The sequence below is a fragment of the Ochotona curzoniae genome, unplaced genomic scaffold (assembly GCF_017591425.1).
Source record: "Ochotona curzoniae isolate NIBS_2020 unplaced genomic scaffold, NIBS_Ocur_1.0 contig_4612, whole genome shotgun sequence".
Taxonomy (NCBI): domain Eukaryota; kingdom Metazoa; phylum Chordata; class Mammalia; order Lagomorpha; family Ochotonidae; genus Ochotona; species Ochotona curzoniae.
This window is the reverse complement of record NW_024466343.1, coordinates 7,840,721-7,868,106: the sequence shown is the minus strand read 5'-3', so window position 1 is coordinate 7,868,106 and position 27,386 is coordinate 7,840,721. Positions and strand designations below refer to the sequence as shown.

The 27,386-nt window shown below is 43.4% G+C and overlaps 1 protein-coding gene and 1 non-coding gene across 5 annotated transcripts in view; both read left to right on the top strand.

Moving 5' to 3' along the window:
• The first annotated feature begins 4,092 nt into the window (after window positions 1-4,092).
• ZZZ3 (zinc finger ZZ-type containing 3) overlaps window positions 4,093-27,386 on the top strand; it is a 74,922-nt gene continuing 51,628 nt past the window's right edge. Inside the window, exon 1 of one of the 4 annotated variants that reach the window (XM_040987299.1) lies at window positions 4,093-4,184. The gene's annotated coding sequence lies outside the window, so the exon portion shown is untranslated. Of the gene's footprint in view, window positions 4,185-4,727; window positions 4,803-6,795; window positions 8,857-21,654; window positions 22,010-27,386 lie in introns of those variants that run through there. The other 3 variants (XM_040987306.1, XM_040987301.1, XM_040987300.1) reach the window with 3 other exon arrangements.
• On the top strand, window positions 18,565-18,702 carry LOC121161092. The gene has a single exon (XR_005884611.1). It is a non-coding gene; the product is annotated as a U4 spliceosomal RNA (small nuclear RNA).

Below are 27,386 nucleotides of genomic sequence, written 5' to 3'. Positions count from 1 at the left end.
AGGTTCAGGCATGCCTGTAGAAAGAATGCCATTGCTTCAGAAAATGTCCAGAATTTCAGATGTGCAGATCTTTGTCTTCCTCGCCTTCAATAGTCTTGACGCTACGTGAAGATAGCCAAGGCTATAACACTGCATTCCCAGCAAGGTTGTGGCTGGTGACCTTTGCCAGGAGCAGTGAAGCTGCTCTTAGATAACTCAGGAATTCAGGGGCTGGTTTCCCTTCTCATTATGCTAGTGTCCACCCCCAGGACTAGTTTCTTCCCTTGACTACGCTCCTCACTTGCTGTTAGGGTTTCCTCTGAAGACCTGTCATTCAGCCACTGGGGACTAATAGTACTCTTTCATTTCCACATTCATGCAGTTTTCTTCTGCTATAGTGGCCTTTTTTTCCTTCTCTGATAAGCCAAGTTATGCTGTAACTCAAATGGTAACCCCTGTAATAAAGTCTTCCCCAAGTCCTCATCTATTCTGTCACCCCCTTTAAAAAAATTTTATCTTTATTTGAAAGGCAGAGTTAGAGGAAGATAAAGAGATCTTCCATTCACTGGTTCATTCTCCAAATAGCTGCAATGGCTTAAACGAGGCTGGTTTGATAGTAGGAGCTAGGAGATTGTTCTGGGCATCCCATATGGGTGCAGGGGCCCAGCCACTGGGAAATCCTCTGCTGCTTTCCCAGGCACATTATCTTGTGCTGTAGATAGAAGCTTATCCTGTACCATGGTGCTGGCTCTTTCCACGAAAGGAAGAGCTAGCTCTAGTTTCCATCTCCTGATTTCCTTCCCAAGCAGTTGCAACAGGCAGGGTTGGGCCAGGCTGAAGCCAGGAACCTGGAACTTAATCCAGATTTCCCATATGGGTGACCGGGGCCCTAGTACTTGTGCCACCTGCTGTTGCTTTTCCAACAATGTTAGTAGGTAGCTGTGCTGGAAGCAGCTGCTTAACCCACTGTCAAAATGCTGTCCCTAAAATGTTTTGAAATTACCTCAAGTATGTATATATTGGACTTTATACAACTCAACCTTGGGCAAGTTACTTGGCTGTTTTCTCAGCAGAAACGTGAATACTGTCATAGAGCGGGTTCCCTTGGAAGAAGACTTACACAGTGTGCAGGAAATTTATGAAGGGCTACTCTTTGGATCATCACTTTGGGACAAAACAGCAGAAAGCATGGTAAGAGGGAGAAGCTGAACTACAATGGAGTCTCCATGGAGTGTGTCTGCTATCGTACAAACTGGTTTGTAGATAAGATGACCCATCATAACCATGCCAAGTTGAAGTGGAAGGGCTGCCAACTGATGGCTGGGTATGGAAGACCCTCCTGGCATTCCTGAAGAGGGATTTGGGAAGCACACTATAGGTGTCTGTCTCACTGGACGGCTGGAAAGCTAAAATAAGTATTTCATAATACCATATGAAAAGTATTTATTTCTGGAACTCAAGGCACGGTTGGTATGATTGCTGTGAATAGAAGTTGGCTCTGTAAGTTTGTAGGGCAGGCCTGGTGTGGTAGCATAATGGCTGAAGCCCTGCCTTGCATGCACTGGGATCCCATATGGGCACTGGTTCTAATCTGGCGGCTCCACTTCCATTCCAGCTCCCTGCTTGTGGCCTGGGAAAGCTGTCGAGCCCAATCCCTGGGATCCTGCACCTGCATGGGAGACCTGGAAGAGCTCCTGGCTTTGGATCGGCTCAGCTATGGCCTTTGCGGCCATTTGGGGAGTTAACCAGTGGACAGATCTTCCTGTCTCTTATCTGTATTATCTGACTTTCTTTTTTTAAGATTTATTTATTTATTGGAAAGTCAGATATACAGAGAGGAGAGACAGAGAGGAAAAGCTTCAGTCCAATGATTCACTCCCCAAGTGAGCGCAACAGCAGATGCTATGCCGATCCGAAGCCAGGATCCAGGAACTTCCTCTGGGTCTCCCACGCGGGTGCAGGGTCCCAAGGCTTTGGGCCATCCTCAACTGCTTTCCCAGGCCACAAGCAGGGAGCTGGATGGGAAGTGGAGCTGCTGGGATTGGAACCGGTGCCCATATGGGATCCTGGTGCGTTCAAGGCGAGGACTTTAGCTGCTAGGCCAAGGCGCCAGGCCCATATCTGACTTTCTAATGAAAATAATCTTAAAAAAAGGTTTGTAGGGCAAGGTTGGGAAACCTTGTGCTGTTATTTCTACCCTTTTTCCTGGGATGGGGTTGGCACCAGGTAGACTCAATAAAAGTTTGCTGATGTGTTTATAAAAACTGGTATTACCCTTTATATTAAATTTTACTTTGAAATTTGAAAATATATAACAAAGCCATTTGATATTTAGTGATGTTTATTAGCAACATAAAAGGCACGTGTTTCACTTGCTTGGGGAAAACATGTTCCAGAGATAGAAAAACAAAAATGAAGCCACACTTAACAAATGTAGAAGAGTCCCGGTTAATTGATTCTACTACTTGATTGGGTATTTTTTTTTTTTTTGGAACAAAATTTTTTTTTATATTATTATTGGGAAGTCAGATTTACAGAGAGAAGGAGAGACAGAGACCTTCCAACTGCCTGTTCACTCCCTAAGTAGCCACAATGTCAGAGTTAAGCAGATTTTAAGCCAGGAGCCAGGATCCTCTCCTGGGTCTCCTACATGGATGCAGGGTCCCAAGGCTTTGAGCCAGCCTCGACTGCTTTCCAGGCCACAAGCAGGGAGCTAAAAGGGAAGTGGAGCAGATGGGACACGGAATGGATGCCCACGTGGGATCCCAGCGCATGCAAGATGAGGACTTCAGTCACTAGACTACTGCTCAAGACCCAAACAATTGTTTTTTTAGTGCAAAGGCAGTTAAGAGGAGAGGCAGGGAGATCTCAACTGCTCCTTCTCTCTGTGAGTGGCCACAATGGCCAGAGCTTGGCCAGCTGGAAGCCAGGAGCTTCTTCCACGGTCTCCCAGGGTTACAAGTGCAGGTACCCAATTGCTGAGCCATTCCTCACTGCTTTCCCAGGTCATAGGCAGGGAGCTGGACGGGAATGCGGGATGTGAACCCTGGAACACAATGTAATTATAGACAGGTTTGTATTTTCCACAGCATGTAAATGGTGGCGTAGATCAACCCAAGTTGTTAATCTCAATTTCGTGGGACTTGGGTTTTCCTGCATGCTTATAGTTTCCTGCATGCAATATAGTTTCATTGTTTCAATCGAGAGGCAGGCAAAGAGCTGTTGGATAACTCTCCAGGCCCAGGAGTTCAATCTTGGTCTCCATTCAGGTGGCAGAAAACCCCCAACGATTATCATCTTGTGTCTTGCATGGCTGACAGGAGAATCTCGGTAATCTCATGTGTGACATGGGTGTCTTAACATCTATGCTAATCACTTTTCCCGGAGTTCCGGTTTAGATGCAGTATTAAGCACGGCCAGACACAGTCCTGCGGAAATAACCATGAGCAAAAGTTACTGTGTCTCTGCCTTTAAAAACATCGTAGTTCTGGCGGCCAGGGCACTACAGATAAACCGGGTCTGAAAGGGAGTGAATGTAGTTAGTGGTGCAGTTGTGCTTTTGGGCAGGCTTCTCCTGCCGACCTCTGGCTAGGAGCCTGAAACATGCACTGAACACGGATGAGTTAAACCTGGGGGCTGTGTTCTAGCCAGAGAGCAGCAAGAGCAATGGCCTTCAGGCAGATGAGGGAGGCAGGAGCGTAGGTAATAAATACACACATATGGATCCTCCCCCGACTCGCAGCAACGGAGCTGAGGAAGCCAGGGTTTGCAAATCTCTTGGCGGGGAGCATCACGCGCAACCCCAACTGCGAAGCTCCGAGGCTGCCTCTGCTGCCCTGCTAGGCTCCAGTCAGACTCCCGCGGGAGAGGGGCTCGGTCCCGGCCTCGGCAGCCCTTCCCTAGCCCGGGGCGGGGGCGGGCGGCAAGGCCGGGCCCCAGGGCGCTGCACGGGCCCCGGTTACCAGCAGGCGGTGTCGTGAGCGCGCCCGCCAGTCCCGACGAGCAGCAGAGAGGAGGGGACCGGAAGGAGCCGCTGGTGCTGCGGGAAGTGGCAGGAGCGGGAGGCGGGGACCCACCTGGAAGCGCCGCGGCGCCGCTGCCGAGCTTCCTGCGGCGGCGGCCACTCGAGCCTGTGCCGCGGCGGGGGCGGAGGGCGGCGTCGGCGCCTCCCGGAGCGGCCCGCGGCGTTCGGCCCCGCGCGGAAGGTGAGCAGGCGCTCGGGGCACGTGGCGGCGGCGGCCCGGCTCGGGGGAGGAGGGCGGGCCCGGCGGGGACCGGGGACGCGGGGCTCCGGGACCCGCGCTTGGAGCGGCGCCGGGCGGGGGTGGGCTGCGGGCGGCGACGGCGAGGCCCCCACGTGGGGCGGGGTGCGCGCGCACGTGGGCCGGGAGGGGGCGGCGCGCGCGCTCACGCGAGAGGCCCACGTGACGGGCACGCCGGGTCGGGGGCCACGTGACGGGCGGGAGGGGTGCCGGCGCGGAGGGGGGCGCGGAGGGATGCGCCGCGTCCGTGTGGGGAGGCAGTGCCGTGCTGCGTGTCTGCTTTACTGGTGGGACGGAGGAGGCGGCCTGGAGGGCCAGAGAGACTTCCCAAGTGTTCCTGTGTTTACCACACTCTGCAATCTGTTCAGTGAAACACCAAAGCTGCTCCAACACTGATGTTTCGGGGCCGCCATGTTGGTTTCGGAGGGAGCTCGCGAGATGCTAGGGGTTTTTGTATCGCGAGATCTCTCGATTCTCGCGGGAGCTTGTTGGCAGAGCAGTTGTCCTGGATGGCGGAGCCTTGGGTTCCGGGGGCCTGGGACGCGCAACCCTTTCTACAAGGCAAGTTGTTAGGGAGGGGCCGAGCGCGAGTGCCCCTTGGTGCCGGGAGAGGTGCTGTGTCAGCCGCCCCCGAGCTGGAAGAAGAAACGGCGGCCCGCTTGAGGCGACCAGCCCTCCCCACCCCCTGCGGGCGCCCGGCCACCTGCACAAGTGTCCCCTGACCGAGCCTTTGGCGCCGGGCAGAGCCGGTGCACCCGGGCCGGAGCCCAGCCGGGGCGACGCGGGGCCTGGTGGCTCTCCCTGCGGAGTCCAGTGCCCCCAGGTCCCCCAGTGCCCGCGCTGTGCCCTGCGGAGCCCCGATCCCCCAGTGCCCTGCCGGCGGAGCCCGGATCCCCCAGTTCCCCCAGTGCCCTGCCGGCGGAGCCCGGATCCCCCAGTTCCCCCAGTGCCCGCGCTGTGCCCTGCGGAGCCCGAAACCCCCAGTTGCCCTAGTGCCCGCGCTGTGCCCTGCGGAGCCCGGATCCCCCAGTTCCCCCAGTGCCCGCGCTGTGCCCTGCGGAGCCCGGATCCCCCAGTTTCCCCAGTGCCCGCGCTGTGCCCTGCGGAGCCCGAAACCCCCAGTGCCCGCGCTGTGCCCTGCGGTGCCCGATCCCCCAGTTCCCCCAGTGCCCGCGCTGTGCCCTGCGGAGCCCGGTTCCCCCAGTGCCCGCGCTGTGCCCTGCGGAGCCCGGTTCCCCCAGTGCCCGCGCTGTGCCCTGCCGGCGGGGCTGCGTCCCAGCTCGGAGTACTAACTCGGCACTCTGAGTCTAGAGTAACTTCTGGCGGGTTCTGGAGGGCCCTCTTCTGTGTCTCGGGTCGGAATAAAATCGTGGTGGTAATCAACTTGTACATGCCTGTTAACTCACGGATCGGTAGGATTTTAGTTACTGTGTTACAGGGGTTGTCATCTTCGATGGCTGTTTTAGGCTACATACTAGCGTAAAGTAGCAATGGGGCTGTTTTAATTCAAAACGAACCTATCATAAGCTCGAGTATTAGAATTTGGATAGTAAAAGATGAGATTTTTCTTAGTTCTTGAGTCGTGTTAGATTTTTGTTTAGTAATTTACGAAATGACTCAAGCAGCTAGGCAGTTCACTCCTACTTCGTTGTTTATAGAGGCATTAGAGTCAAACCTATTGACCGGCCACCACCACGTTCGCTTTAGGCTTAACTGACCCTATGAAGCCAGTCTGCAGTTGTTGTGTATTTCGCATGCTTTATTTTTTCTAAGTGAAAGGTAGTAAGTGAAAGGGATGTTGCACACTACTACAGCATTGCCAAACAGTGAAATGTAGCTGTTCACTTGCATTTTTTTCGTGGTTATTGCTCGTCCTTAGGGCTTTTGTATGCAGACTAGAAATTTCGTTTGTACAGGTTGTTTGAGGGGTTTAGCCCTGTGAAAATATGTTGAGCTATTCCTGTGCTCAGCATATCATTGTGTATCCGATGCAGTTACCTGTGCTACTGGCTCCAAACACAAAGTACATGTAAAAGACTTAAAAATTAATTGTATCATTTGCGTCTTATATTTTTGTTTAGTATTTATTACATATTGAGTGTTCTTATATGTGACTGTATTATGGTACCCATACCCAACTATGTCTATAGCAGTTCTCCAGAAGTTTGACAACTTTTTGACCATGCCATTTAGTACACTTCTGGAGTGGTTGATAATCAGTAGTAGCAATTAACATCAAAGATTGTGTTTAAATAAAAAGTTGCTCAGCACCTCCTACCATTTTGTGATTGATGTATTTTCTCTTCAAACCTACCAGTATATCCGTGATATTATTAATAAGCTTAGTGACAAAAAAGTGTCCAGTCTTTAGACTTTCTTCTTTCTTTTTAATTGTGGTAGTGCAAATAGGGATGTTGTAGAGATGAGTATGTATGTTTGATGTAGGAAAGAGGAAAGGCATCAGTTGCATATTGATGCTGAAGTTGGGAAGGAAAGGGGAGTACAGAAGAGTGGTGCCAAGAGCTGTGCTTCCAGGGCGACCCCGAGTCAGAGTACCAGTTAGATTTTTTCCCTCTAAGTGATTTTTTTTTTCCAGATAGTACTGCAGTCCCTCAGAATTACTAGTATTACTTATCATTAAGTCAGCAACTTGCTTAAGCGTGTGAGTTCTTCACTTGGGGGTAAGCCACTGTCTTAGCTTGTTACGGCACAGTGTTACTAGTGTTTGGAGTAGGAAAATTGTGAAAATGGAAATCGTATGGTCACAATACCACAGAGGCCTTTATAGAGATAAACCCTGTTAAGTTTGTTGTGGCAGTTGTGCATCTGAACCAAATAAGTGGAACTTTTGAAACTTATATTTTATAAATTGTCCATGGAACTTAACATTTTATAAATTGTTTTTGGTAATGGATCCTGGAAATTACCATTGTTCTACAGGCATTTAAGCATCACCATCAAAAGAAATACAGTGGGGGAAATCCAAGGAAGGGTAGAAATTTATCTTAATTTGTTTGAGTTTGCTTGAGTATAATTTAAGTAGCAGAGTGATGAACTAGTGAGCTGCTTCATCAGAGGAGTGATACTGTCCAGGTCAAGCACCCATTATCCAAAATGCTCGGGCTGTTTATATATGTCATGAAGTATCTCAGGACTGAACTCCCAAGGGTCTCAACTGAGAATTACTGATGCTTTGTATGCACCATATTAACATGTGCTTTTAGTGTTTTGACTGAAGTCAGATGTAATTTTTTCTTGGTGTCACTCTCAGTGCACTCAAATTGTGGACTGTGGATTTGTTGAAGTACCCTTCTATCTCAGGGCAGTGTAGTAATAGTTAATGTGCTATGTTGAAGACTTGAATTATAAACTTTAATCCTGTGTATTGTTTAAAGAAATAAGATAATTAGTATCTTGAAAGGACTGTATGAAAGTATTTTCAAAGGTCTGTTATTGCATTGTCAGTTTTCTGGAAAGATTACTTATAAAACCATCATCTGGTGATGCAAAATAAAATTGATGTTGTATATAAAATCTATTTTATTGTTTTTATTTATTTTTTTACTAATTTAATATTTGAAGGGATTACCTCTTAAAAGCTTTACCACATTTGGTATCAGTTTTAAGCAACTGATTACTTAACAAGTAGCACATTTGTTTGTGAAGGAATTGGTTGAGTAGGTACTTAGAATTAATAAATGACCTGTGTGTAAGATTTGGTTTTGTAATTTTGAGCCCTAATGACAGATGCCAAGTAGGTATCTCCAGGTGAGAAGTATTTAATTGCATATTGAGGCTTCTTTTAATATGTAAATTTCAGCCTTAAGTGTCCTTTAGAATGGAGTGATGGTAGATTGTATTTCACTTGAGAATAAATGTCTGTGTATATGTATTTAAATTATTTTTCAAGATTGACTTAAGTTTAAATTTTGGGCATTAATAACACCACTTAGCATTCTGATATATCGTATTATTTTAACATATCGTGGATGTACTAAAGATAAAACATCTTTAATGTATTGCTTTTTAACTTAAATATTGCGTCTTAGTAAGTTTTAATAGCCCCTGTTGTAAATGATTGTATAATGTTTTGTGCCGTAGGTGTGTCATATTATTTTTATGTTCTGGTTTGTTTCATATGTAAATCTCAGTGAGAGGAACGTTTGTATCTATTCTGTTGTCTGTATGCAGTATTATTTACTTGTATATTGTGAGGAATCATTTTTAAGTACATTTGAAAGACTTAAATGTTTATCAAAAGGATATATTATATTTCCATTGGAGTGGTTGCCGTTTTATATCTCAAACATTGAATATTATAAAAACCATCAGTAGGCTGCAAAATATATTGTTCCAATTTAATTTTTACAAAGATAAATTTGCTGTGTGCTAGTAGATGCATTTCTCTTTGGAGCTGCAGGAAAACCTTAATATTAGTTGGATATCTTGGTGTGGTTTTGTTCTTCAGATCTTGTGAAATTCCTCTTCTCAAGAAATGTAATACATAATAAGGTTAGTTAATACAGTTTAGTTTTAAAAGCTTAATTTATTCATTTTTTCAAACCAGATTTGGCATTGGAATGAAATGTGAATCTCAGGATTTTCCTCCAAACTGGTAATTGTGTCTTCTCTGCTCAGTAAACTTTATTTTCTCATTGTTATGCTTTGCTTTGTGTTTTTTTTTCAAATGATTATATTTTGTACTGTTTATTTTTAGTCCCAACATTAAAAAAATGTTAGTATCGTTTTTTAGGTGATTCTTAATATATATTTAATATCTTTTGCTTGGTTTTCTTTTTGTTGTGGTGCTTGTTTTCTTATCAAGAGTATGGTTGGTAATATATTGATGAAAATTTAAAAAGATAATACTTTTTAAAAAAGATTTGTTTCTTCTTATTGGAAAGGCAGATTTACAGAGGAGAGAGAGAGAGAGAGACATATCTTAACATCCACTGGTTCACTCATCAAATGGCCACAGTGGGCCAGAGCTGAGCCAATCTGAAGCCAGGGGCCAGGAGCTTATTCTGGGTCTTCCATGCAGGTGCAGGGACCAAAGGCTTTTGGCCATCTGCTGCTTTCCCAGGCCACATGCAGAGAGATGGATGGGGCATGAACTGCGCCCATAGGGGATCCAGGTGTTTCCAGGTGGAGGATTATTCAGTAGAGCCATTGTACCAGGCCTCCTCCATAAAGTAATTATTTCCAGGATGTTTTCAAATTCTCCACCTGGCAGCCAAAAATTTTAGATTTTATTTTTTTCATATACCTCCTACACCAGAATTTAGTAGTGTTGAATTAAGCAGTTTCTCCTTTGGACAGGATGAAATGTGAAACAGTACAGTGCAGTAGTACAGGCTGTAAAGAGAAAAGTACGTTAGTAGATTTTGTGAAATTAGATCAATTAGTTTACTAAGGTAACTAGGGTATGTGCTTACAGTGTTTATTAAACAGTAATGTGCATATTGGCATCGTAGATCTCTAATATAGTTAATGAGTGTCAGCAGTTATAGGATCCAGGTTACAGAGCCACAGAAATGACAGTCTGAAGGTGTTTACTGAAATGGGGTGATGAGTGGGAACTTTAGGTTAGGCTTTACTTTAATTTGAAAGGCAGAGATGCGGATAAAGAGAAGAACTCCATCTGCTGGCTCGCTCACCAGGTGCCTGCAACAGCCGGAGACAGGCCAAAGGTAGGATTAGTCCAGATTTTCCAGACAGTGGCAGGAGCCCAGTTACCTGAGTCCTCGCCATTGCCCGCATTAGCGGGGAGCTGGAGTGCAGAAAGGGAGCTGGGTGTTACAGCACCCACCCTTAGAGCATTCTTTTATTATGTGAAGTGCTTACTATCATTTTTTAAAATTCTTTTTTAATTTAAAGTTTCTTTTTCTTTTTGAGAGTCATCCCTTACATTTTTGGGGAATTGGTTTCAGGACAACCTTCTCCTACCAAAATCCAAGGATGGACAAATCAAAACGGTTTTTGCATATAAACTATACATATCTTCTCAAATATTAAATCATCTCTAGAATACTTATGTTACCTAATTTGATGTAAATACTATGTGAATAGTTATTGTTCAAGGAATAATGCTGAAGCATGCATGTTCCGTAGAGGGTCCTTCGTTTTGTTTTGTTTTTGCATTCTGGGATTGGTTGAATCTACATGGGTGGAACCCATGGTAATTGAGAGCTGACTGTATTTAAAATCTCGAAGCAATTGAAACCAGAGTATGAGTATATATTTTAAAACTGATGGATTCAAGGCTATTTTATTAGATAATGGCTGATTTTAGCATTGTGTAATGCATAAATTGTTATGCTAAGCTAAAGTTAGTAAGAAAAGCTAGAATTATGTGAATTTGTAAGAAACAAAAATAAATATTTGGGAAATGTGTGCCTTGTGCTTGGACATCGCCCCAGGGGAATTGTAGGTGGATTATGTGATGTGATGAAATTTCCTTTTGTTTTGGGTTGTGATGAGATTCACAAATCTTGAAGAGATTGCAACATAATTTATACTTTTGTTTCTAGTGGAATTTTGCTAACTGCTAAGGGATGAAGTGATTTTGTAAAGTGTCACTGAAGTACTCTGGGAAGTAGTTGCTCATTATATTCTAGGACTATGAATGCTCCTTACTAATTCTTAATTGGTTGGATATAGATCCTGTTCTTTTTGTACATATTCATATTATGCAAGAATTAGAGGTGGGCGTTTAACTTAGTCGTTATCATGCCTGTTGTCTGCTTTTCCCTTTTGGAGTGCCTGGTTTCCCTGCCTCTTGCTGCTGAGTCCTGCGTCCAGGTCCTGCTGGCCCCTGGAAGCACCCGTGACTGCGTTAGTTGCTAGGTTATCGTCACCCACGTGGGACACCTACATTGAAGTCCTGGTTCCCGGCTTTGGCTTGACTGTTCGGGGCATTTGAGGAGTGAACCAGCAAGTAAGAGTGCAAATGCCTAGTGTTTCTTCTCTGCCTTCAAAATCTTTAAGAAGACAGTATTACATATTGCATGAATAGAGCGAAATAATGCTTTTAGCTTCACTGTGTTATAGTTACCAAGATTATTTGCACTGAGAAATGATTATATTTTACATTTATTTATAGCCCTTGAAGAACTTTTGTAATATTTGCGCTTTTCTGTTTTGATTCTTCATTCCATGCTCATAGTTCTTCCATGAACTCTCTTCTGACTAAACCATTTTTAGCTTTTTTTCTAGTAATTTATTTTTCCTGGAGACATACTTCCTTTTTTTTTTTTTAAGATTTATTTTTATTATGTTTTTATTGGAAAGGCGGATATACAGAGAGGAGAGACAGAGAGGAAGATCTTCCATCCGATGATTCACTCCCCAAGTGAGTGCAACGGTCGATACTATGCCTATCCGAAGCCAGGAGATCTTCCGGGTCTCCCATGCGGGTGCAGGGTCCCAAAGCTTTGGGCCGTCCTCGACTGCTTTCCCGGGCCACAGGCAGGGAGCTGGAAGGGAAGCGGGGCTGCCGGGATTAGAACCGGTGCCCATATGGGATCCCGGGTGTGCAAGGCGAGGACTTAACCACTTGCGCCACCGCACCAGGCCCATCCTTTTTTTTTTTTAAAGATTTATTTATTTTCATTGAAGAGACATTTTTTCAGAGAGAAGGGGACACTGAGAAAGATCTTCCATCTGCTGGTGTGTTACTGAAGGCAGCTACAGCAGCTGGAACTGAGCTGATCTGAAGCTAGGAGCAAGGAACTTCTGGGTCTCCTATGTGGGTGCAGGGTCCCAAGGACTTGAGTTGTCTTCTGTTGTTATCCCAAGCCACAAGTGGAGAGTTGGAAGGGAAGTGGATTATCTTTGGCCACCAGTCAGCGCCCATTTGGGATGCCAGCCCTGCTAGAGTGTGGGTTAGCCTGTTAAACTATCATGCGGAGACGGGGGAATCTCTACCTTTATCTTTTTATTGTTTATTTTTTAACAGCTTTATTTTTATTGGAAAGTCAGGTTTATGCAAAGGAGGAGAGACAGAAACATCATCTGTCCTCCAGTTCTATCCCTAGCTGGTCAGAGGGGCTGGAGCTGAAGCAAATCTGAAGCCAGGAGCTTCCTCGTGGTCTTTCACATGGGGCAGGGTCCCGCGGCTTTGGGCAATTTTTTTGCTGATTTCCCAGGCCATGAACAGGGAGCTGGATGGGAAGTGGAGCACTTGGGACATGAACTAGCACTCATTATTTTTACTGGAAAGACATTTACTGAGAAAAATAGGTAAGAATCTCCCATGCACTGCTTCACTCCCCGGATGGCTGTAGTGGCCTGAGCTGAGCTGGTCTGAAACCAGGTATTTTGTGCCTCCTCTAGGTCTCCAACATGAGTTCAGAGTTCAGAAGACTTGGGCCAGGCTCCACTGCCTTCTCAGGTCATAAGCAGGGAGCTGAAGGGAAGTAGAGTAGCCAGAACACGAAGCAGAGTCCATGTGAGTTGCTGGCACTTATAGATGGAATCGTTTGAGCCATTTCAGTAGCCCCTATGTAGTTTTGTTTTGTTTTTTAACATTATGAGCGTATTGATATTATCAACATTAAGAGGCAGGACATTATATCCAAATTTTTTTTTTTTTTTTATTTTTATTTTTTTTTAGTTTTAAAGGCAGGCAGAAATGGATTGGGTAAGAGAGGGAAAAATGATAGGAGAGAAAGACAAATCTTCCATCAGCAGGGTCACTTCAGAAATGCCTGGAACTGCCAGAGTTGGACCAGTCTTGAAGTTAAGAGCTGAAGTTAAGAGCTGGAACTCAGCCAGGCTCCAGTACTTTAGCCTCCATTTGGCATTTCTCAAGGTGCACATTAGCAAGAAGCTGAAATTGCAGTCAGAAGCTTGAGCCAGGACAACAACCCATGCACTGCAGTCGGGTGCCGATGATGCTGGCGGCATCTTGACTGCTGCGCCAAATGTCCACCCTGGAAACCACTGCTGGTGTTTACTACCATAGAATACATTTCTTTACTTTTTTTTTTCTGAAGATACTTTCATTGGAAAGGCAGGTCAGGTTTGCAGAAAGATGTTTCATTCTGTTTTGATGTAAGGAATTTCAAAAATCCTAGGACTCAGTCTGTTTTATACCATATCTCAACACTTTGACTTAAACATCTTTTTTTTGCTATTAAAATATTATTTATTTACTTATTTTTTAAAGATTGATTTTATTTTTATTGCAAAGTTAGATATACAGAGAGGAGGGTCTTCCATCTGATGATTTACTCCCCAAGTGACTGCAGTGGCTGGTGCTGTGCCAATCCGAAGGCAGGAGCCAGGAACTCTTCCAGGTTTCCCATGCAGGTGCAGGGTCCCAAGGCTTTAGGCTGTCCCCAACTGCCCTCCCAGGCCAGAAGCAGGAGTTGGATGGGAAGTGGGGGTGCTGGGGCACCCCCAAAATATTTGTTTTTAAAGACAGCGTTTTAAAGAGGTGAGAGGTGTTCTGTTTGGTTTTATGGCCTCAGTGAACAGAGCTGAGCTGATTGGAAGCTGAGAGCCAGGAGCTTAGTCCAAGCGTCCAGTGTGGGTGCAGATACCCAGAGCTTTGGGCCATGCTCTGCTGCTTTGCCAGACCGTAAGCAGAGAGCTGAATTAGAAGTACAGCAGCTGGAATACACCAGCACCCATATGGGTCCTGTGCTTGTTGCTAGAGGATTGGCTTGTACAGAGATGGTCGCTACAAATTTTTAATTATAGTGTTCATAGTAACCTAACTCCGTAGGAAGGGACATCAACGAAAAGATACCTTTGTTTTTCAGGCTATGGTAGATTCTTGTGTTTTAATGCTGTTTGGTTAAACTGTACGTTTTAAATTTGTGGTTGCTGGCTGGCTGTAAACTGTACCTCAGCTGTTTCATTCCCTGTTCCCCTCTCTAGCTTTAAAATTTTTGTTTTGAAAACTTCACTGCAGCATTCCTGGCCAACTAATGTTTTTCTGGACTTTATGACTTGGTAGCTTTCTTTTCAGTGTTTGAATTCCTCAAGCTGTGATTTTCATTCTGATTGTTATGATACCCTGTGGTATCCTGTTATTAAAAGAATGTTGTGAGCCCCCTCCCTCCAAGTAAAGAGTTGCAGTATTATAACACTAGGTGCTCTGTATGTGTGAACAGAATAATACTGTGCTTTGTAGATTATAAAATCAAATTATTGAGTACTAAATATGTGGGAATCAGATAAGTCTTCCTTGTTAAGTGTTTCCTTTCAGGCTGACTCCTTTCTAAGTGCACTTTGTTAGCAGATATTCTCTTTGTATTTTCTTGTCATTTTATTAATCTGATGGAAGTCACAGTAAAAGATTCATTTACTATATTTTTGCATATATTTTTCAATCTGGTTTTTGTTTCTTATAAGTGCCATGGTTTGCTTGTGTTATACATGTAATTTTCTTTAAAGAGAAATTTGGTTATTTTTAGTTAGCCATAATACTTGGCTATAATTTGCTTGGGCCATAATACTGTATATGGCCTGAACTTGTTGAAATACATGTTTTGCTTATGAATGACTTATTTTTATTTGAAAGGCAAATTTACAGAGAGAAGAGGCAGAAAGATTTTCCGTCCACTAGTTTGCTGCTTAAATGGCCATAATGACCATGGTTCTGCCAGTTTGAAGCCAGGAGCCTGGAACTTCCTCTGGGTCTCCCAGGTGGGTACAGCGGCCTAAGGAGTTAGGCTGTCTACAGCAGCTTTCCCATGTATTTTAGCAGGGAACTGGAATGAAAGTGAAGCAACTGGTACTTACACTGGTGTCCATATCGGATTCTGGCGTTGCAGGGAAAGGCTATTTTATTTTATTTTTTTATTTTCATTTTTAGTATTTGCATAGTTGAGGACAGAGCCCTGACCTATTGTTTCATTTTGCCAGCCTTTTAATGATTGCTTTTTTTAAGTTTTTTTTTTTATTGGAAAGTCAGATATACGGAGAGGAGGACAGAGAGGAAGATCTTCCATCTGATGATTCACTCCCCAGGTGATTGCAGTGACCAGAGCTGAGCCGATCCGAAGCCTCTTCTGGGTCTCCCACGCAGGTGTAGGGTCCCAAGGCTTTAGGCCGTCCTCTACTGCCTTCCCAGGCCACAAGCAGGAAGCCGGGTGGGAAGTGGGGCTGCTGGGATTAGAACCAGCACTCATATGGGATCTTGGTGTTTGCAAGAGTAGGACTTTAGCTGCTAGGCTACTGAAGTCGGGCCCTTAATGAATGCTTTTTAAAAAACTGCTTTATATGCTTAAAAGGAAGAGAAACAGGTAGAGAGCCAGAAGAGGGAGAGAGCTCCCCAAGTTCCTGGAATAAACTGGGATGAAGTAGGAGTTTGTAACTTTATCCAGGTTGTACAGATGGGTGCCCAGTTAACTTGATCATTCCTTTGCTACTTTCCAGGGTGTGTGCTAGCAGGACTAGGATCCGGAGCACAAACCTGGGTGCCCTGATATGGAATGTGGCCATACCAACTTGTGCTGCAGCCCTTTAACTCCCTCCCTCTAAAGAGTGATTTTACAGTAACATATCTCCTTCAAAGTCCTCTGTTTTGGATTTAGTTGATTTTTTTCTTAAATAAATTACTTCTCTTTCCACTGATTATTAATAGACATCCCATATGGGTGCAAGTTTGTGTCCCAGCTGCTGCACTTCCAATCCAGCTTCCTGCTAATGGCCTGTGGAAAGCAGAGGATGACTCCCCAGGTGGGAGGCCAGGATTGGACACCTGGCTCCTGGCCACTGCCTGGCCCAGCCTGTGCCTTTGCAGCCATCTGGGGAAGTAAACCAGCAGATGAAAGAGCTCTGTCTCTTACCCCTCTCTTTTCAGATAAACAAATGTTAAATATAAAACCAAAGGAAATTCTCACCATCAAGTTCTTGTGGTTGTACCACGAGACACTGCAGAAAACACTTCCACAGCCTTGATCTTAGCCACAAAGCTGGAAAGGGAGAGAAGATACTTCCAGTTCACTGTTTTTGGGAATTAAATGATATGTAAAATTTTAACCTCACTCCTAAAAATGTTTTTTCTTTCTTTTTTTCTTTTTAAGATTTATTTATTTTATGTCAAAGTCAGATATAAAGAGAGGAGAGGGGAGACAGGAAGATCTTCTGTCTGATGATTCACTCCTCAAGTGACTATAATGGCCGGTGCTGTGACGATCCGAAGCCAGGAGCCAGGAGCTGGGAGCTCTTCTTAGTTTCCCATGTAGGTGCAGGGTCTCTAGGCTTTGGACCGTCCTCGACTGCTTTCCCAAGGCCACAAGCAGGGAGCTGAATGGGAAGTGGAGCTTGGGATTTAGGACAGGTGCTAATGTGGGGTTCCGGCATGCGCAAGGCAAGGACTTTAGCTGCGAAGCCACGGCGCACGGCGTTGGGCTCTTTTTTTTTTTTTTTTTTTTTTTTCTTTTTAGTATTGAAAGAGACAGTTACACACTTAAAATATCAGCAGTAGCTGTGTTTGGAATACCACAAGGTCAGCAGCCAGGAATTCCTTTGGAGTCTCCCAGTGTGTGTGTTAATCAGAAGCTGGACTAGAGAGTAGATTCATTTTTTTTTTTAAGATTTATTTATTTTTATTGCAAAGTCAGATATACAGAGAGGAGAGGAGAGACAGGAAGATCCTCCATCCGATGACCCACTCCCCAAGTGTCCACAATGGCCGGTGCTGCACCGATCCACCACGCCGGCCCTGGAGAGTAGATTCTGTGTTGGGACGCAGGCACTGGGACAGGGGGTGTGGGTACCCAGAGTTTAGCTGTTGTACCAATTGTTTGCACTTTTTTGGTGCTTTTAAATGTTTGTCTTTGGGAAATCATTACACTGTGAACATTATCTCCTGTGGAATGGGAGAGGGCATAACCAACTTTGCAATAGCTATATAATTATGTCTGGATTTTAGTGAATGCTGTTTGTAATCGGTAAACATCAGTTCTCCCTGAGTCTTCCGAGTGGATGACCTGGAAGAAGCTCCTTGGCTCCTGACTTCGGATCAGCTCAGCATTGGCTGTTGCAGCCACTTGGCCTCCTTCTCACTGTAAATATTCAGGGAACTGAATTGGAAGTGGAATGCCCAGGACATGAGCTGGTGCCAATATGGGATCCTGGTGCACGCGAGGTGAGGATTAAGCCATTAAGCCATCATGCCAGATTCAGAATCATTTATTTCAAAATTTTTCATAAGAAAACATTTATTTTAATATCGTTTTCCGCAAAATTTAAAAAATATGGTTATATATGTACATAATGATCACAATCCATTTGAGATCATTCCGTCATCTGTAAAAGAAATTTCATACTTTAATCGGTCTCATGTTATTTTCCAATCCACTTTAGTCATAAGCAGCATTAAGTCTACTTTGTGTTCCTATAAATGTCCCTATGCTGGACATTTCAGAATCATTTTAAACTAGTCCTCCAGAAAACTCTGCTTGAATTTTGAGGACTATCTTTGTAAGTGTGGTTTTAAACATATTGATTGGTTAAGATCATTAAAAATTTAAATTGAGCTGTCTTTTTATTTTCCTGCTAGTAGACTAGTGACTTTAAAGTGTGGGTACTGGGCATGGGGCTATGGCCTAGTAGCTGAAGCCCTCACCTTGAATGTGCTGGGATCCCATATGGGCGCTGGTTCTAATCCTGGCTGCTCCACTTCCCATCCAGCTCCCTTGTTGTGGCCTGGGAAAGCAGTCAAGGACGGCCTAATGCCTTGGGACCCTGCACCTGCCAGGTGTTGAACCCAAAATTCAGCCATCTTAATCAGCCTATATAGTACTAACTAAATACACACTCCTCTGTGAATTTTTGAAGTAGCCTTGTTTACATACTAAACATAAATATGTCTCATAAAAATATGCTTTTGTATAAAAATAGAGATCATAAGAGTATATATGTACATTGAAGTGTAATCTTCACTGGATATCTGAAGCTGGTTTTTATGTTCCTGAAAAGAAACTTCAGTTGTTGTTACCTGTGAAGACTAACGGAATGGAAAAATAAGATAGATAAACACATGGGTGGAAATGGAAATTCTCACTAAATGTAACTGTATAATTTGATCAGTACATGTTGTGTAAATGTCTTCAAATATACTGCATTCCAAAAATATGTGCAGTTGTTGCAAGTTAACCAAAAATGTATAAATCCCTTTTGGAAAATAAAAGAATAAATATATAAATAATTTCCTGGCCCCTGGCTTCAGATTGGTGCAGCACTGGGCGTTGTGGTCACTTGAGGAGTGAATAATCAGACAGAAGATCTTCCTCTCTGTCTCTGCTTCTCTCTCTATATATCTGACTTTGCAATAAAAATAAATCTTTTAAAAAATGTGGATACTAGCTTTGTGAGTGGCAGTATTGTAGCCAATGAGGTTTATCAGAGGCGCGATTATTGCTAATTGAACTTTTCCCAATACCCCGCCATGATGACTTGAAATATAGTCAGCATTGGTTAAAAAAAAAAAAAGTGGTTACTTCTTCTCTAAAGGGAAGCTTTTGTTTCTAGCTGAGTGGATGAAATCTCAGAATATTCTTGGAAACTGGTGTTTGTTTTCCTTGGTGTACTCCTGTTACCTCCCGGCTTGGCCTGCTGCCCTGCTTCTCTCAGATGGTCTCTGAGTGAAGTCCCAAGGTGCTCACAGGTGTAATCTTTTTAGTATGGTAACTAAATTAGCATGTCACTTTCCTTGGCTTTTTTTTTATTAGTAATTATCCTACCAATTATGTATTGTTTTTCTCTTACTAGAATATTTTTTTAAAAGATTTATGTATTCTTATTACAAAGTCAGATATACAGAGAGGAGGAGAGAGAGAGAGGAAGATCTTCCGTCCGATGATTCACTCCCCATGTGAGCGCAATGTCTGGTGTCAATCTGAAGCCAGGAGCCAGGAACCTCCTCCAGGTCTCCCACACAGGTGCAGGGTCCCAAGGCATTGGGCTGTCCTCAACTGCTTTCCCAGGCCACAAGCAGGGAGCAGGATCCTGTATGGGATCCTGACACGTTCAGGTCGAGGACTTTAGCTGCTAGGCCATGGCCCCGGGCCCTCTTACGAGAATATAAATTAATGAAGGTTGGAAGTTTGTTCTGTTCACTGTTTTTTTCCTGAGGACTTACGGGTATGTATATTATGCTTTTGAATGCTGTGATACGTTTTAGGATATAACCTAGGCCAGCTTGATTAGTACATTAAATGTTGCTATGCAGGAGAACAAAGATTTGTTTTATCTTCTATGTGTTTTCTGAGTAATAGTTCCCAACTTTTTCCTTGTAATTGAATTCATTTGTAATTTTCTCACATATGGAATTTTGAAGGATTGTCACTGAATTTTTGATCATTATTGATGTAATTAGTTTTTCTATATTACTTTCTAGTGATAAGTAAAGAAATGTAGGTATAACTAGTGATCATAGTATAAATATAGCTGACTCAGTATTGGTGAACTCTTGTATTGCTAAGGCTTGTAACTGTGAAGTATGTATTCAGCACTGTTGCAGTAATTTATGCACGTGTGTGGAGGGGTGCATTTGGAGTGACTTGACACACATATTTCCAGCTGATTTTGAAGAAAATGTTACTCTTGTTTTAGCTCAGATTCATATCCACTATAAATATAAAATTGCAGAATTTTCATGTTAAAATGATTATTTTAATATTTAATATTATAAAAATCAGACATCATAATTTCTAGTAAGCATTTAAAAATGCTGTGTACGGTTAGGCAACTATGACAGGTGCTTTCGTGATGAAAATAAGTTGATTAAAGGACAGTTTCATTTCATAAAAGTTGAAGGTAGGAACATTTAGGGCAGGTCCCACAGACCTTGCTGAGCTGCGTTTTATTTACAGTTATCCTGTGAGGATGGATGGTATGCAGAGCTGAAGCTTAATTAGTTTGTCATGAAATGAATCAGTTTTGTTAGTTCAGGAATCATTTTCAAAATAGTTTTGCTCCTGGATTTAACAAGGTAGTTTTGGCTTAAGCATGGAATACAGGGGATGCTCAAACATTTCGTGGAAAATGAATATTAAGAAGAAAGAATGTATGGATTTCAAGTTTTTACGTGGTAATTTTATAGAGGGCCAAAGAATGACACATCTGCTTGTTGGGAGTGTTCTGCAGAGCCAGGACGGCTTCATCAGGGATTGCTTTTCCACTCTGTGATGCTCCTGCTCCGTCCGCTCATCAGGCAGAGTGCACTTCACAAAACTTCTTGGCTAGTATTACACATCCACTTTATAATCTGATCTGACTCCTCTGATTTCTTTTTGTTCTTAAAAAAAAGCTTTAAAGAGTACTCAGTTTTCTTCACTTAATAATTTTAAAAAGACTGCATGGACATGGCTAAATTTTGATCTATACAAATGAACTAAAATATTGGTACGATTTGCCTGACAGGTGTCTTGACTTACTAAATGAAGGTTGTGTTTCTATCCTAATTACATTTTCCATGAACCTTTAGAATTTTCAATTTATACTGCATTCTCAATGCTTCCTTTTTTTTTTTTTTTTTTAAAGATTTATTTATTTGAAAGAGTTAACAGGGAAAGAGAGAGCTCCCCTAATGTATGACTGTCTTCCCCAGATTGCTGCAGTGGCTAGCACAGAGCCAGCACTGGGCCATGGAGAGGCCCGAAGCCAGGAGCTTTATCTAAGTTTCTCACATGCAGAGCAGGGAGCCAGACACATAGCCATTTTTGGCTGCTTTTCCCAAGTCTTTAGCAGGGAATTGGATTGAAAATGAAGCAGCTGGGACATGAACTGACGCCCATGTGGTACCAGTGGGGGCTTTACCTGCCATACCACAGTGGTTGGTTCCTTCAATCTTTTTTCCAAATTTTTTTAAGGATTTATTTTTTATTTGAAAGAGCAGCAAAGAATGAAGGAGGGAGAGAGAAAGGGATATGCTATCTGTTGGTTTACTCTTTGCTGGCTTTAACTTCCGTGGCTGGGTTAGGTGGAATTCAGGAGCCTGGAACTTCATCCATGTCTCTCATAGGGCCCCAGAACTTGGGCCATTTTCTGTTGCTTTCACAAGTAGACCAGCAGACAGCTGAATAAGAAGCAGGGCAGCTGGGACTGAAGCCTGTGCTTCTTGGTGGGATGCTGCTGTCAACAACGGAGGCTTTTCCCTCTGCCACAATATGAATGTCCTTCATTTCAATTTTTTAAAGAAAGAGGAGAGAGAGAGGTCTTCCATGTGCTGACTTACTAGAACTGAGGCTGATCCAAAGCCAGGAGCTTTTTCTGGGTTTCTCATGTGGGTACAGGATTCCAAGGACTTGGGCCATTGTCTGCTGCTTTTCCAGGCCATTAGCACAGGGTGTCTGCCTTGGAAGTGGAGCAGCTGCAACAAGAGCCTGTGCTTTACAGGTTTGGAGGATTAACCTGATAATACCGTCTTGTCAACCCAAGGCCCCTCATCCAATTAAGGAGGCATTTTTCTTAGGAAATTGAAAAGTATTTGTCTAGCTTCAGGCAGAGTGAAATCGAAGTGCTTAAGTGGTTCCTTTTTAGTGCCCTCTGTTGGTTTGTTGCTGGACCATTGACTTTAGTCATAATGTTTTGCTACCCTTAAAGTTGATCAAACTCAAATCAGGATAAAGGTAATTCTGGAAGAAGCAATTCTGGTTTTGATTTGAAAAGTCTTTTGTTTGATTATATTATGTGAATATTAACCACTTGGCTTGTTTCTCTTCAGTTTCTTTCCTAGGAGGTAAATGCAGTAGGAAATTAGTGCCAGTGTTCTCATGCTGCTTGGTCTGCCTCATGCCTCTTCATAGGTGATGCCATCTTTTCCCTTTCTGTGAACAAGGACAAGGAATGATTTTACCAAAGAATGAATTACAAAGAAGTATAAAATTTTCTTGTTCTCTTTAAAACAATATCATTCAGTACACAAGAAACCTACCACAGAAAACCTAATAGATCTGTCAGAACAACTTCTGTTGATTAGTACTGGTCTTTTCTCACAGATTTTATATATAAGTTGTATGGTTACTATTGATTTTTTCAAATTTTTTTTAACTTTTGGGAAACTTGTATGTTGATTGCTGCTAGGAAGAAGTCTTAGTTTTATCCTTAAAGATTATTTATTTAGGGTTTCAGAGAGAGGGAGAGAGATTGATTGATTTTTTCATCCACTTGTTCATGCCCCAGATGACTAAAGACTAGAGCTAATCAGATAGAAGCCAGGAGCTTCATCCTGTCTACCATGCAGGTGATAGGGTCAACACTTGCACCATCTTCTGCTGTTTTTCTCAAGCCATTAGTAGGGAGCCGGATCAGACATAGAGTAACTGGGATTTGAACCAGTGTCCGTATGGGGTGCCAGTGTCACAGGCACTGGGACCCTGCTACCCACCTAGGAGATCCAACTGGAGTTCACAGTTCCTCGTGTTTGCCTCACTTAATCCTCACCATTGTGGCCATTTGGAGAGAGAGCCAGTGGATAGAAGAATTCTGTTTCCATCTCGGACTTTATTGAAAGGAGATACAGAGAGAATGATCTTTGGTCCTTTAGTTCACTATCCAAGTGGCCATGATGGCAGGAGCTACCCGATCTGAAACCAGGAACCAGGAGCTTCTCCTGGATCTCCTAAATGGGTGCAAGACCCCAAGGCTTTGGACCATCCTCTATTGCTTTTCCAGGTTGCAATCAGGATGAAAAGTGGAGCACCCAAGACATGAACTGGTGCCCATATGGGATCCTGGTGTTTGCAAAGAGAGGCTTTGGTCACCAGGCCATCATGCTGGGCCCATAAATAAATATTTTTTTAAAAAAGGTACAGACAGGGCCCAGCACCGTAACCTAGTGGCCAAAGTCCTCACCTTGCACATGCTGGGATCGCATATGTGCGCCTATTCTAATCCCAGTGGCCCTGTTTCCCATTCAGCTCCCTGCTTGTGGCCTGGGAAGGCCCAAAGCCTTGGGACCCTGCACCTATATGGGAGACACGGAAGAGGCTTCTGGCTCCTGGCTTCTGATCAGTGCAGCTCCAGCGGTTGTGGCCACTTGGGGAGTGATTCAGTGGATGGAAGATCTTCTCTCTGTGTCTCCTCTCTATATATCTGACCTTCCAATAAAAAAAATACAATTATTTGCTATAATGCATAGCATCAGAAAGATAATTAAGATAATTCTTGGCAGTTAGCTAGTTGTTTAATGTTGTGTTGAATATTTAGTGTCTTCCTCCCTCCATCCCTCTATTTTCTTTTCCAATTTCTTTCTACACCATTTCCTTAAATCTGATATTTTAAAGAAGCAAGTTTTGGAGAAGGAGACACAGAGAAAGACCTTCCGTCTAGTGGTTTATTCCCCAAATAGCTGCAATGGCTGGAGTTGAGCCAGTCGGGAGCCAGGAGCTTCTTCTAGGCTTCCCATCTGGGTGCCGGGGCCCAATGACTTGAGCCATCCTCTGCTGTTTTCCCGAGCCACATGCAGGGAGCTGAATCAGAAGTAAAGCAACTGGGACATGAAGAGCATCTATATAAAATTCCAGGGCTTGAAAGTGAAGCATTAGCCATTCAACCATGACACCACCCTCCCCTAAATATTACTTGATGAAATTTTTTGATTTTGAGGCTGGGGAAAGAGAAATAAAATTATGTATTAAAATAAAATTTTAGAATTATCTTGAAGTTTTTTTTTTCTCTATGGAATATGATGTTTTTGACTTCAAAAATTAATGGAGGCCTAAAAATGCCTTCTGAATGATAGAAAATCTTTCAAATTTTATTTATTGCTGTAAAATGGACAGTATTGAATTAAATTTTTCCCTTGGGACTGTGTATTTAAAAAAATTTTTTTTTTGTTGAAAGGTTTGTGCATTTTGACTGAAAAAAAAAAAAATGTTTCTACTGATAACTTATTGGTGGACCTAAGCTTGTAAGGTATGAGAAAATCAGAAAAAATGGGTTTATGTTTGCTATAGTTAGATTCAGGTGTTTATGGAAGATAAGGATTCATAAAAGGCAAGTTTTGTGTTTGTAGGGTAAAATAGTATTTTAATTCTTTCACAGATATTTTTTGAAAGGAAGAGCTAGAGAGAAGGAATCCTTGTATCTAATAGTTCAGTCTCCAGTTACCTCCAGTGGCCAGGCCGGACTTGACTGTAGTCAAGATCTTCAAATGCCATCCAGGTATCTCACTTGAATGGCAGGGACTCACATCCAAATAGTACATTAAAGGAAACTGTATCTGTGGTCATGTGGCAGGCGTTTTTTTCCCCCTGGTATTACAAAAATGAGGCAGTTGCTTTCCCATGTGGGCCACCTATTAGGATGGAGAGGGTTGGGATCAGGGAGAAGGTGAGATGAATGTTTTGTTTTTCCCTGCTATGTTCATGGGGTGGAGAAGCACACCACTCTTTGCTGACAGATTGTATCAGTTCCTGGGGAGCTGGTGCTTTGATGTTACCAAGGGTGCTTACTGGAGTGGTCTTGGTTGTTCTGTGAAGTTGTTGGCTTATTTGCACCAGGAGAGAATTTCTAACGCCTCCTGGCTGCCACCTGAGTGTGTCCACAGACTAGTGCTTGCGCTAAAGCCTGGTCTGGAATGTTGTTCAGCCTGTCCTTTCCATTGAAGAAGTATTTGAAGTTCTGTGTTGGCTTAGATGAGCTGGCTGTCTTGTCTTTGGTGTATATGTCTGGGTATGTTCTGTATTGCATGGGAATCCGGCTGGTGTACCTGCAACATGTGCTGCATGGGTTGACCAGATGTCTGATTTTTCCCTGAAGCCATGAATTGAGCACGGTGGTCTAATTGGGGAGAATTCTAAGGATTTCCCTGGGGGTGGAGGAGAGTCCTCAGACCTGGCTTTCCTTGGTGACAGCTGGTGCCAGGGTTGGGCTCAGCCCTCCTTCACACATCTACCACATGAACCAGTGGGTACACTTGCTGTTACAGTCTTATGTGTGTAGCCATCCCAAATGGTGGTTTAACATACTGTACCTTTTGGCTCATCCCTAATTCTGTTCTGCCATTAAACTTTCCATTCAGTCTGGATATATATCTAAATACATTTCTTTAGTTCACATTGTTTATTTAGATTAACTTTCTTTTGGGTAAGGGTAATCCTCAGTTAGAAATTCTTCCAATATGTTTCTGCATGTTACCATGCTGAGAGTTAGCCTGATAAAATTTTCTTATAAAATGATGAATACAGTCTTTGCAATAGAGTTTACTCTTAAGGGTTTTTTGTGGAGCTGGCACCATGGCACAATAGGCTAATCCTCCAGCTGAGTGTCAGTGTCCCGTATGGGTACTGGTTGGTGTCTTGGCTGCTCAACTTCCCATCCAGTTGCCTGCCTATGGCCTGGGGAAGCAGCAGAGGATGACTCAAGTCTTTGGAATCCTGCACTAACATAGGAGGCCTGGAAGAGACTCAAGGCTTCTGGTTTCAGATTGGCTCAACTCTGTCCATTGTGGCCATTTAGGGTGTGAACCAGTGGTTGGGATATCTGTCTTACTTTCTGTAAGATCTGACTTTCAAGTAAAAATAAATTTGTAAAAAACAAAAGTGTTTTGAACTAACCAGTTTTCACATTAATGCATTGGACCACGTCGGGCAGTTTGTGTCTGTCATCTGATAAAGATCCTCAACAGTAAACTAGTACTAGGAGTTACTTTTATTGCTGGCTTATGAATGGGCAAAAATGAGAGGAGAAATGACCATTTCACAGTTACTAATTATACCTCTGGCAGTTGTTTTTGACTTGTCCGAAAGAAATCAGAATAACATTTTGTTGATTTTGTCTTTAAACAAATGTTTAAAAACATATGCTGGATGTTTACGGTCTAATTCTTTTATAGCTATTGTGTAAATCTTCCATATAATGAATTAGATGCTATTCTGTAAGTGAACCCTGGAAAGACACCTGGAGAGGGACATGGGGAGGGGAGAAAAACTTGTTGACAGTAGTGCCTAGTGTTGCTTATTTTTATGTGGGTATGTTTGTGATTTAACTTGGCAATTTTTACTTTTTCTTCTGGTGCTTGTTTAAGATAAATGAGTTAATTTAAATTCTTTATAAAAATCCTAAGTCTTTGTTGTTTTAAGGTTTATTTATTTTCATTGCAAAGTCAGATATACAGAGAGGAGAAGAGACCGAGAGGAAGATCTTCCGTTTGATGATTCACTCCCAAGTGACTGCAGTGGCCAGGGCTACGCTGATCGGAATCCAGGAGCTCTTTTGGGTTTCCCACAAGGGTGCAGATTCCCAAGGCTTTGGACTGTCCTTGACTGCTCTCCCAGGCCACAAGCAGGGAGCTGGATGGGAAGTGGAGTTGCCAAGATTAGAACCGGTGCCCACATGGGATCCCGGCGTGTTCAAGGCGAGGGCTTAAACCGCTAGATTACTGCGCTGGGCCCTGATGTTTTTAAAGATTTATTTATTTATTTATTTTTGAAAGGCAGAATTATAAAATGAGAGAAAGATTGGTTCATTATCCAAATGAATGCAACTTCCAGAGCTGGGCTTGTTTCAAACCAGGAGCCAGGAGCTTCTTTGTGGATGCAGGGTCCCAAAGACTTGGGCTGTCCTATGCTGTCCTGTGCCATAAACACAGAGCTGGATCAGAAGTGGTGCAGCCAGAACGGCCTGGCGCCCATATGGGATGCTGGGACCACAGGCAGAGGTTTAATACGGTATGCCATGTTACCACCCCAGTTAGCCCTATGATTTACTGTAAATGTTTGAAATAGTAACTGTCTCATTTTTTATTTTGTTGTGTTTCCAAACATTCTGAAAATTTTGAAAGTCTAGTTCAGATTTTTCAAGTGAAGATTTTTTTCAAACTTTAAAAAAAAAGATTTATTTATTTTTATTGGAAAGGCAGATATACAGATAGGAGGAGAGACAGAGAGGAAGATCTTCTGTCCATTGATTCACTCCCCAAGCAGGTGCAACGGCCATCCGAAGCCAGGACCCTCTTCCGGGTCTCCCACGCGGGTGCAGGGTCCCAAGGCTTTGGGGCGTCCTCGACTGCTTTCCCAGGCCACAAGTGGGGAGCTGGATGGGAAGTGGGGCTCTGAGGTTAGAACCGGTGCCCTAATGGGATCCTGGTGTGTGCAGGGTGAGGACTTTAGCTCCTATGCTACTGTGCCTGGCCCAGCATCCAATCTCAAATAGATTAAGTTAGGGCCAGACTAGAAAGTA